General features: G+C 43.3%; 1 protein-coding gene across 1 annotated transcript in view; it reads left to right on the top strand.

The window, feature by feature from the left end:
* The first annotated feature begins 6878 nt into the window (after positions 1-6878).
* The window catches only part of pdgfrb (platelet-derived growth factor receptor, beta polypeptide), a 43015-nt gene continuing 37229 nt past the window's right edge, over positions 6879-12664 (top strand). Inside the window, exon 1 of the mRNA XM_061237122.1 lies at positions 6879-7142. The gene's annotated coding sequence lies outside the window, so the exon portion shown is untranslated. The remainder of the gene's footprint in view (positions 7143-12664) is intronic.

The raw sequence follows: 12664 nt of genomic DNA, 5'->3' as shown, positions 1-12664 counted from the left end.
CCTTTTTATTCCACCAACAAGGAATTACATGGATCTCCTAGGGATACACAAAGAACAGGTAGCCAGGCCAAGTACTATTATAGTTATATTTTCAGCATATGAATTACACGGTAAAACGAACTACATCTGAGCAACAAGCAAATAATCAACTTTGATGCAGTTGTCAGAAATTTGAATATGTTTGCAACAGTGAAGGGTCCTAACATAGCAACATTTTAAGTTCTAAGCAATTAACCAGATGTACAATCAATGATGCACACTCTTTTCACAGACACGGTTCAAATTCGTGGGAATTGACTTTGCTAACTGCTGGTTGAGCTAGCAATTGTTTATACTAATTAGGATTTTTTTTTTAATCTTAAGTGGGATGTTCAGTTTTCAAGATTGTTACATCTCAGAGTTTTCTAATTTGCTAACTCATCGCAAAAGGGCAGTTGAAAAAAAATAAAAAATTCTGGAAAAACTGACAGCACCAAAACCTTGTTTCCAGCGAACGAGAGCTGGCCACCTGGTTTGTAAACAGAAGAACGACCCTTAAAGCTAGGTTCCTTGAATACAGTATTTCTGCACACAGCCAACCACACGCCCTCTGTCTCCCTCTACTGGCGATAGTGAGAAGGACAGGCTACGTGCTGGAAACTGATGAGACCAAACGGACAGTGACTTGGCTGTGTCGTCCTGTGGTTTGTCTGTCTGTCTCCCGGTTCTAATTATGATATAAAAGGAAACAATGAGGTGCCAAGTGTCCCGCCAATGTTCCTGACATGTATATATCTGAGAAGATTTTATAGCTGACAACGACGAAAAATGCATGCCGTGTCTTAGGGTGGCAATCAAAAGCAAAAAATCCCTTTAAAAATCACTGTGAGAAAACTATAGGTCTGACTTAGACCATAACGGTACAAAACATGGGCTTGGAAGGAATGTGATGACCTTGGCTGAGATTCAATCAGCATTTGTCCTTAACTTGCACTAGTGTCTAAAAGCAAGATTTATTTTTCTTTACAGTCTGGAAAGTTCAGCGATCACTCAAACTCACTCAAACTCACTCACTCACTGCAAGGGAAAAGTGTAACAGTTGTACTTACTTGTATGTCAAAGTTAAGAACAGATGTTGAATGGATACAGACCTTTGACGGCTTAGAGCCCTTTAATTTGAAATAAGACACATTTAAAGTAATTTGTTCTCATACCAGGTCTTTCACTGGGACACTTTGTTTTAGGCTGTGCCTGTGTGCTTTGATCAAACCAAAAAAGGTCATCTCTAATGGACAATATCAGGCACCACTGTAGATCCATTCAGGGTGTGACTGTCATGAACAGCAGGAGTACTAGTTTATAAGGATCCCCCATTTGAGGCTGAATCGTTTTAATTTGTTATTCAGCTGACGCTTTTATCCAAAGCGACTTATAGTTAATTAGACTAAGCAGGGGACAATCCCCCCCTGGAGCAATGTGGGGTTAAGGGGTCTTGCGCCCAACAGCTGTGTGGATCTTTTTATTGTGTGGACCACTAACCTTCTGGGTACCAGTCATGTACCTTAGCCACTACGCTACAGGGAGCCCGTTTGCCCAGTTTACAAAGCAGGTGTATGTCCGGGAAAGGAACTGAGTGATTGTGTTCTGATCCTGCAGCCGTGTTTGGACGTGTTGTCCAGTAGGCGGTGGAATGTTGCGGGGATGAAAAGGTTCCCAGCACGCGGTCGGCTGGTTAGGGCTCTCTGCACCGCCCTGCTTCTCGGAGAGCGCGCCCGGGCGTGACCGTGACCACAAGTACGCGTGGCTGGAGGACCGTGGCACGGAGGAAAGAGAGAGAGAGGAGGGGGGTCTTGAAGTCCTAAAGAGGCTATATTTGAATACGATTATATTTTCATACGATTATTTCTTTACAGAAAAGTTTCGGTTACATACCACTTGTGCCCGTAATAAGTCAGTATCTGAAGTATTTCCTGTTGATTAGCACCCCTTCCCGTGCATGTTTACGGGTATCGTCACCATATAATCTATAAACGCACAGGTTTGTCCCCGCCCGCTAAATCTCGTATAACCTGTAGTGTACATCCTATCTTGCGATGTTTGACTTAAAAATAGTCCTGTACGTTCGTTTTAAATTTAAATTTAAATTGAATTTTAAGTTTAATTTTCAAATCCCTGACCGGGTAGGCTATTCTCTCATCGGAGACGCCAACAGAAATGTAATTTGTTTTAGACTGGCGCTCTCCCAAGCGCAAAGGAAAATATGCTATGATTTCCAACAGAAGTATAGGGTACATCCCATACTCAATATAAACAATAGCACGGTATGGTAGTACCATATATGCAATAACTGCAAGCTGAAATCTTAACATTTACCTGATAGTTTAAAGGAAATATTTTGCACACCAGACTTCCAGGGTGGCAGATTCGCTGACTGTTTTGTTTAAACGTCTTTAAAAAACAAACGAACTCATTTTACAGGTCTTGACACATGTCCCTTGACGACAACGCTTAATTGTAACGTATATTTCTAGCTCTAGGGGTGTGCGCTTGTCATGTTCGTTTTGGAAGTCGCCTTAGCGCAAAACATCTGGCAAATAACAACATTATATAATCGTTTAAATAATACATCTTTGAAATGAAATATGGTTCTCTGAAACAAAGTGCCAGGGCTTTGGATTTGGCCTATTGATTCACAACTCCTCTAAACTCGCCACACAACAAATTCAAGTCAATCGTACGATTAAAATGAATGAGTAAATAGGACTTTGATGAACTCATTTTACTACTTTTATACACAATAGGAATATAAGGGTCAGAACGTCTCCAAGCAAAATTCCCCAGATAACTGCGTTAATACGAGAGTATAAACTGCATTGGCATAAGCCGGAAGCTGTTCCAAAGGCAGCATAAACAGTCCGTGGTTTCCGGTGGGTTTACAAGACCTTTCTTAAACTAAACACAAAATGAGTTCAACGCTTAGTACAATTGCGCTTTCATATAATTATCTATTTGTAAATGACCTTTTAACAAAAATAATTTTGCCAAATTTAAAAATGAGTATTTTTTAATGACCATTTTCATAGTAATGTTGTCTGGCATTTCATTCTGCTTAAAAGGGTGGTTCACTCACATTTAAAAGATGAGCTTTTTAATGGATTACCCATTACCCTTAAGATGGTTAACATAATTATAATAGCATTGTGCATTGCCTTTAAGCAGCCGCCATCTAAGGTGAATCAATTATTCTTAATTTACTTCTTTATATTATGAGGTCCTCAAACAAAAACTAAAAAAAATGTCTGCAGGAAACACAAGATGAATTTGCAAATAGTTTACATTCTTGGGTTTTATGGCACAACATTTGCCGACATCAGTTGCACAATCTTAGCGTTTTTGGTCTTTCTGGAGGACGTACAAGTGTTCACACGCAGTTGTTTCTGTAACTCCAGGTCATAATGACAACGGATGATCTGTTTACGGGCCGATGTTCCAGTTCCGGCCCCTCGACTTAGCATATTCATCATCTCACGTCTCCCCGAAGGACAGTGCCAACATCTGCCGAAAAGATTAAGCCCACATTCATAAATAGAAAAAAATCAATGATATACAACTGTCCTGGCCAACTGCTTACAAAGAACACATTTCTTGGTCATAAATAAACTTCCTGTGGAAAAAAATCGTATAAGGCTGTCAGATAGATAAACAACATTAAAGTACAAGCAGGCCTGGCAGTGAGTTTAGCTCATCCCTGCAGGAAATGCAGTGTCTCGGTGGAGGAGCGCTCGGTCGAGAGGATAATGAATGCCTGTGCGTTTTCCAAACACACCACTTCTGAAGGCTGTGACTCCTGACTGGAGTGGTACGGTGATGATGGGGCTGGCACTAATGAGATCTAATGGTTTTACAGTCAACCAGGCGCAGGGTGGGCGCTGGGGGGGGGGGGCACTGTCTGACTGCCGCTCCTCCAAAACCCTCCCCCCTCCCCCCCCCCCAAAAAAAATACGACCAGACAACCTTTGGTCTGCATGGTTTCCTGCTGTGATCGTCCACAATGCACTTACCCAATCCATGAGTATAAACCTAACCTCAAAACCATAAACATAAACAGATGGCCATGGAGGGAGAGCAGCTGTACAGGGTGTCATGTGACACAGCATCTGAGAGGCTGACGTCTCTTATCTTTCATTAACCTTTCAAGGTGTTAGATCACGGATGCCTGATTAGAAGAATTAACATTTTAACGTGGATGTACCCATTATGGCCAGCTTATAGTTAGGCGATGTGCGATTCTACGATGGATAGCGCTACATTGTCACCAACGGTCTGTTATCGCTCCACTCTGAACGCTGGCGCTCGTTAAAAGTATAAACTAAGAATGCGTCGCCGAAGTGGAGTCACTCCAGGCTCAAGACACAGATGCTATTACGTTACATTAGTGGCATTTGGCAGACGCTCTTATCCAGAGCGGCATACAGTTGATGAGACTAAGCAGGAGACAATTCTCCCCTGGAGCAATGCAGGGTTAAGGGCCTTGCTCAAGGGTCCGACGGCTGTGCGAATGTTATTGTGGCTCCACCGGGGATCGAACCACCGACCTTGCGGGTCCCAGTCACGTACCTTAACCACTATGCTACAGGCCGCTATGTTGATGACTCTTGATAATGTTCTATAATAAGGTTGTCATGACAATTGAGCCAGCGATGGGGTCAAAGTTCAAAACAATTAATGTCTCAGCGATGGGCACAACGATGATAGCAGCGACATCGTCCGCCGCTCGGGTATGAACTAAAAGCTGTCATGACCGACCATCAAATGTGATAATCGCTGGTGTTCTAGAACACTAACTTGAATTTAAAAAAGAAAAAGAAAAACAACAACAGCAACAACAAAAAACAAAGCATTCCGAAAAACACCAATATTCCTCCAAGGGTTAAGATACAATATATGAGGTATTTGAACTGACCCAGGAACAGCAAAGCTAATGTATAATGTCTAAACCCTGGCCCCAAGCAGTTTTATGTCAAAAAGGCAGTGGGGTTATCTGTTCACGTCTGTTGCTGGCAGTGGGGTCAGAAGGTCTCCACATCGCCTGTCTTTTCTCACCCAAGGAGCAGTTTGATAAGCGTTATCGAGGCCTTACAAATACAATTGCCTTCCCAAAGTGAACTGTCCAATCAGAGGACAGGGCAGGGCAAAGTGTGTGTCAATCATGGTCTCCCGTGTTTGGGTTTCAGGAGAACAGGGTACTGGGGGGGTCTTCCTGTAGGTCAGTGTTCAGCAGAGACATCTGCACTCACACAGGGGAACACAGCCAACGTGCTTTGTAAATGTGACCATGTTTAAAGGTCCCATATTGTGGAAAATTTCCCTTGCTATGTGGATTTTAAAGGAGTTGAAGGTGTTATAAAAACACTGAGGGCATCAAAACAGTTCCCCAAAAAATCCACACAATCTCTGAAAAAAATGCATTTAAGTCAACCGTTTGGACTTCTGTGAAGTTATGACATCATAACGATATGCTTGTTTGCTTCAGCAGATGTGTACAGGCTAAAGGAGACTCATGATCTGATCCTGCTATCTTTTCTTAGCTGCCCCCCCTTCTCCTCCCTCTCTCTTTATCTGTCTGTCTGTTTCTCTCTTCCTCTCTCAACATCTCTCCTCCCTCTCTGTCAATCTGTCCCTCTCCCTGCCTGTCTCCTGCCCTCCTCTCTCTTTCTCTACCCCTCTCCCTCCCTCTACCTCTCTCCCCCTCTCTTTCTTCCTCTCTCTTTCTCTCTCTCCCTCTCATTCTCCCTCGCTCTCCCTCTTTCTTCTTCCCTCTACCTCTCTTTCTCCCTCTCTGCTCTCTTTTCTCCCTCTCTCTACCTCTCATGCTTTCTTTCCTTCTCTCTCTCTATCTATTTCTCTCTAACTCTGTCAATCCAGCAGTGCCTGTAATGTCATTAATCCAGATTAAAGGCAGTAAAACTCGTAGTATGTAATAGGTACACACCCCAGTCGGCTCTTTAAATAAACGCGTCACTGTGCCCCCTAATCACATAACACTGTGCCATGGCCTTCTAATTACCCCCGCCAGGCCGCTAGTTACTCCACCAATTACAGGGGTGAGACTACAGAGTCCAGTATACCCCCGGCCCCCGCCCCGGCCCCCGCCCCCCATCCCTCCCAGCTGCTGGCAAGGGCGATGAATTTTCTCGCCATCCGCTCACCTCCTGGGAAAAGCGAGATTGAAAACAGACGCAGGCACTGCGGAGCGGAGATTCTTGGAGGACTGCACCGGCTCTCCCTCTTCCCAGCCTCCAGTGTGTCCGCCGCAGCTCTGCGACCCCAGTCCCCTGTCGGACCTTCTCTCTGTCCGCACGTAGCGCGGACAAAGCCGTCATTATCCCTGACAGAACTCACATGGAGGTTTGTTTTCCTGAAGAACTGGAAAAAGAAACTAAAAACTGAGACAGAAACAAAAGAAGAAAATACCTTTTTTCTTTACAGGAGATTACAATTTATTTTCGTCAGGGACGGAGACATCCGACCAGGGCAAGACAGACCTTTCCAAAAAAAAAAACAACAACAACTTTTCTTTATTGGTTCCTCCTTATTTTTGGGGGTCTGTGTTTTTTTGGGGGGCGGGCCAGAGCAGAACAGCTCAGCCCTCTCCTGTCAGGCTAGCCGGTTGCCGTGACAGCCCGTCACAAACGTGTGAAGCCTCATAGGAGACCTGCATCGCCTCGCTCTCACACAGACCACAGTCTCCGAAGAACAATAAACACCCCGCATTTATTTCGGTTTCCCCTCCGCAGTCAGGGATCGCTGCAACAGGGGCCGTCTTTCCCTCGCCCCCAAAACACCAAAAGTGATTTTTTTTTTTTTTTACCCCGCCGGCTGCCGGTTTGTAAGTCCTGTCATTGGTGGACCCCCTCAGCTGAAATTTGACTAAACAAACAGAGCGGACCTCACTCCAGGGATACCCCTGACGGAGAAGCCTTGGATTCTCATCCCTCCGGATTTGAGGAATCTTCCCCGGCTCCTACAAAGCGAGCGGACTGGAAAGCGTTGCTCACACTTCAGGGTCGAGCGGGAGACGGAGCGACTCCAGGAGGACTCCACTGAGGGGGACTTACGCTTTAGGAGTCAGACCCCGTCAGCCATCGGTGCCACTTCTGAAGGTGAGTCGCGTGCCTGTCATCCACCGACTCACTCCAGGGTTTACACACGGCAAAATGCCCAGTGTTAATCCAACTCCAACAGAGTACAACTCCAACAGGGACCGTATGCTCTCTGTAAGTGTTGATTTTACACTACACGGAGCATTTTATTGTGTACCTAAGATAGAGTTCTGTGAAATAGAGCAGCAGTTCTTCGCCTGCCAGATGTGCTTCTGAAGGTTGCCAGATATGCTGGCTGTGGGTTGACTGACACTTGGCTGTCACTGTAATTTTGGTCTTCTGGTATTGTACTTCCCAGTTACATTTCTATCCGGAGTGACTTAGACATCTTTTTACACAGTATCCATTCATGCTGCTGGATATACACTGAAGTTCCTACCTCAAGGGTGCAATGACAGTATCCCACCTGGGAATCGAACCTGCAACCTTCCCTTCCCTAACCATTATACTGCACTGGCACACACGTACAATACGACAGCATTTTTGTTTGTATTTCTGAGTAAGAATTTTTGTAGGAGAATAGCGAAAAACATGGTCAGTATATTATGGTCATATACACATTTTAGGCACCAGATAAAAATCCAGAATGCAGAAATCTAGGCTGAACACAGGCAGCAGTACAGTCTATTTGCTGAGCTGTATGTCTCTGAAAGCTCCCAGTATCCGTACAGCCCCCCGGAGGTGTGAATAGCCCCTGTTTTATGTTGCCAATGTTTGAGAACGAACAACAGCCGCAGGGGCATTTAAATGCAAATTCCCAGGAAACCTGTGTAAATGGGCACCTCGACCGGCCGCGAGAAAGCTTTTTAGGGCCCGGCATTAGACCACTGCCAGTAGGAATCTCCGTACACACCAGCCATTGTGGCTCAAAGGTGTGAAACCCTAACACCGTTTACCCACACACCCAGCACGTTTCACGACCGCCCGACCGCCCGACCGCCCACTGAAGTCAGGGATGGAGAGAGAGAGAAGAAAGATTTTGGGAACCCTTTACAATAAGGTTACATGAATTGGCATTAACTAATGTAACTAGGCATTATCTAATGTAGCTGTAAACTAACTACTGAGTTAATCTGTAAGATTTTGTTTATGCATTTGTACATGATTAATTGATGTTGACAACTACATTAGTTAATGCCAATTCATATTGGAATGAACAAAACAGTTAATTCCCTACGGTCTGCTAATGTATAAATATTAACGTAACTAATACATACAATACACTAATACAAGTTAATTTTACGCTTAATTAATGTTCTTTTATATCAATTAATTAACGTTAACAACTTAATTAGTTATCATTAATTCATTCATGTACCCTTATTGTGAAGTGTGACCAAGGTTTCTTGGTTCTGCTCAGAAGGGTGAGGTGTAAACGATCTTCACTCTCACCTGGACTGAACCTGCTCTGTTTCTCTGAGGGTCCTTCTGTCTGGGGACCACCAGGGACACTCCTGGTCAACACGCATTTCATTTCTGCACCACCGGTACACGTCCAGCAAATCCATGTGTATTTTATTCTAATTAAAATTCCCCCAACTTCATAAACTACCAGTTTCTGAAACATAAGAAAAAATTCTAAAATAAAACTTGATAATATGTGACTAAATAAAGCTAAAAACTGAAACTGAACGCACTGTTGCATACGTTTGACTAGAGAGACAGATGGATCAAAATTTTGGTTTGTAACAGTTTACAAAATGGTGAATAATTCCGTAAAATAATTTGTTTTGGTTTGTTTCACAATGTCATGGGAGAGCTCACAGCAGAATTTTGTATGACTGTTTTCTTAGTAGCGGTTTGTATTTAGAGCCTTTGAAATTGCATCAGTTCAACTGCTAAAACCTCCTCTATTGGCAAAGTAAATATATATGTATAGATATATCTTGGGGGAGAAAATAGACTTGGTCAGTATATATAGCCTATTGAGGAAGAGTGTGTGTGTGTGTGTGTGTGTGTGTGTGTGTGTGTGTGTGTGTGTGTGTATGGGTTGGGGGGGATAAGGGCAGGAGGACATGGGGGCGGCTGGACATATGGTTCCCAGTTTCTCAGTTCTGGATGGCTTGGACTCACGTAGGACAACAGCGCTGCTCGGACAGTTTAAATGCGGTTCTGTTCCTCTGCAGTGCCTGTTGCCAGTCTGAGTCATCAGCTGTTTCCTGATTCCTCATGCTCGCCGCATTCCACGGAGCCCGAAAATGTGCTTTAGATTACGGCCACAGCCAGGTTTCTGGCGTGTTTCGGAGAGTAGGGCACACATCGCGTTAACCCGGCCGTAACCTGCATTCTTTCGACGTTTTACACGTAAACAACAGTTTGATTAGCTCAAACCAAAAAAAATAAAAATAAAAAAACATTACTCACTATCGGCGTAGGCTACATTGTCAGCGTGCCGGGGATTTCACACCTGTCAACATGTTCATGAATGTTCGTTGCAGCGTCTGAAATTTAGGGTAATTGAGGGGACATATTTTAAAATATGAACTGACCGTTTTTATCGCGTGGGCTTAAACACAAACAGATATGTAAACATACGCGAATCAACTTTACTGATGGGATTTTTAAGTGCACTGAATCATTGGAAGGAAATAGCAACAATAAACACAAGAACAGCGGGGCCATTAAGACTTCGTTAAAAACGATTCTGTAATAACACGCTCGCGCAAAAGCGTTTGAGCACAACGGTTTTTTAACGGTTTTTTCCCCTCCTCCACAACTGATTGTTATGGAAACCTTGTCAAACACATGAGGAAACGCGAGTCATTTTATGAAAAAGTCTAAAGCAGATTAAGGAAATCTCAGCTGTTTTATGCGTCCTCCAGCTGTTCTCTCCATGAGAATCTGCGCAGCCTTGAGACAGATGTTTTATTTTTTTCATTCAGGAGGAAACACAATGCTTTGTCAGCCTCTCTCTCTCTATCTTTTCTTTAACTCAAAGCCAAATAAAACACATGGATTGGTCTTTTGAGAGAGAGTTTTAGGTCAGTAAATTAAAGGAGAGTCTCCTCCAAGTAACAAAAACCTGACATGATGATAAATAAAAATATGCCATAATGCACTGAATACCTTTGAATAGGTGGAAGCAAATGTTGTTTCCAAATACGTTTCCAGTGCATGCTTACGTTTCAGCGTCTTGCTGCATAATGTATTCTGTGCGTTATATCTGAATGAATTCCTGAGCGATATTCAGAATGCAAATTAAACAAACAATGGCATACATATCAGCAATAATTCTCTACCCAGGCCATATTAAGAAATTAATCTGTTTTTGTGTGGACCATGGCATCCCTAGGCTCTGTTCACAAAGCATTCTGGGAAAAGCCCACCCACACACTGTCCGTAGAAGAAAGCACATCTGCAGGTTCAAATGTAACACATCCTCCTGGACCCTGCAGGGAAAAGGTGCAAGTATCTTATTTTTTTTTACACAAGTGTCTTGGATGACAAAACCACGTTGCAGTGAAAATATTTTCAAGAATATTATTTATTTTATTTTTTGCTGAATGACCCTTGTAGCGTAGCTATTCGCATAGCCGAATATATGGTCCTACAGGGGAATACAATGAATTGTGGGGTCTTCGGAGGACCAGATGATGTAGTAAAGGCAGAAACTCTGGTGTCTTAAAACGGTGCTGGATACTATCTAGTCTGTAGGTAAGCAGTGAGCATTAGGTGCCTTTATTGGTAGGAAAACGATAAGCATTGCTGGGCTGAATATGTTGTCTTTTGTTATGTTGTGTCACATTGTGTTTCCTTATGTTTTGTTATTTTTATGTTGTGTTATCTTTTGTTAGGTTGTGTAATGTTGTGTTATGTTTTATTATGTTATGTTGTGTTTCATTATGTTTTGATATACTGCCAGGGAAGAGGGAACACATTTTTACATCCTCTTCAAGAATTAATTAATTAATTAATTAATTAAATTAATGTTTTACTTCCCACCACTTTTAACAACTTATGAGAAATAATGTATAACAAAAAATACCATCCAAATACACATCCATTTAGGCTGTTTGAAATTCCTGTTCACATCCTACCCCAAAACTGAAATATTGCCTGTCTCATTTGTAGAACTGGAGTAAATCTACACTGAAGTTAAAGGACAGATACTGGACCTTTGACAATATGCACTGACAAGGAGGCAATAAGTGATGCATTTGCAATGCAGGCCATATAGTTGGAAATGCAGCCCTTGTGTTTCTTGTCTTAAACTAAATTTCTTTCATAAATGGTCATTATGTCAGTTCTGGTCAGGCTCAAGGCCTTTCATCGTAGTGTCCACTATCGACTGCACCACCCTCTGGAGTCTTACACTTCCTGAAAGGGGGCAATAAAACACTGTTCTGCAAATCAAAGGCAAGCTGTCCAGATGTTTCTCCTTATTTAGCTCATTTATTCAGCCTAATCTCCAACGTGCCGGTTTCTGTGGAGGCAGGGGAGGGAGGGAGAGAGAGAGAGAGAGAGAGAGAAAAAATCTCAGGGGCGTACAACTTTATTAGGATTCTGGAAAGAGACACTACTGGGAAGATGTTTGGAACCGGAGAGCGTGTTTGCTTTAACCCTTTAAGGTGTAAGATCACACCAGAATGTTCTGAACTAAACAGTCTCACGATGATGTAAAAATGACCACTGGTAGTTGAGAGTTCTAGAACAGGAAAAAATACATTAAAAAAAAAAACCTCTTCTGTAAAGAGTTAAAGGAATGGAAGGAAAAAAAGGTTTTTCTTTCTGCACAATATTTGGGAAGGAGGGATGGAAAAAGAGTGGAATTTAATGCGAGGGAGGACTGTATTCAGCTGTATTCTCTCTCTCTCATTCTCGCTCTATCTCTCATTTGTGTGGGCGGCCCCACCCAGGGGCAGATTTGAAACGAGGGGGCAGAACGCGTTCCCCCGGTGAAGTTTTGGGTTCGGGGGCGTTTTAAACTCCATATGGTGATGGTTTAAGGGGCCAGTGTGTCCACACGCCCCCTCGTGTGGGACCGGAGGACAATGTGTCAGAGAGTTTCACTACTGAGTATGCAGGAAACGCATGTTCCGAATGTTATTATTATTATTAATGCGGCCCTCGATCCGAGGGAGTGTTTAATTGCAGGAGAGTGGGAAGCTGCTTTGGACTCCAGCAGACCCATATTTGGTGGCGGCGCTACTCTCCGCCAGACTCGCTGTCCCCAGTAATCTGAATCTACGATTTGTGCCAAGACGAGACAAATCACTTTATACATAATGAGGTCTGTTAAGTGTTTTGGACAGTGACACCATTTTAAAAGGGCTGTAATTCCTACGCTTGATACGGGTCTGCATACCCTCTAATTAAAGCAGACAGCCAAGCTTTTTTTTGTAGGAGTTGCAGCCCTTTAAAATTCTGTCACCATCCAAATACTTACGGACCACACTGTATGTCTTTGGATCACCTACCGCAATCACCTACCCCAGCTACACACACACACGCTCTGTGCTTTTCAGAGTGTTTTACAGCCTTGCTGCGATGGAATAATAACCCCCCACAGCTCGCTAGACGAG

Source organism: Conger conger, chromosome 3, assembly GCF_963514075.1.
Source record: "Conger conger chromosome 3, fConCon1.1, whole genome shotgun sequence".
NCBI classification, from domain to species: Eukaryota; Metazoa; Chordata; class Actinopteri; order Anguilliformes; family Congridae; genus Conger; species Conger conger.
Note: the sequence above shows the minus strand (reverse complement) of the source record. Positions and strands in the feature narration are given on the sequence as shown.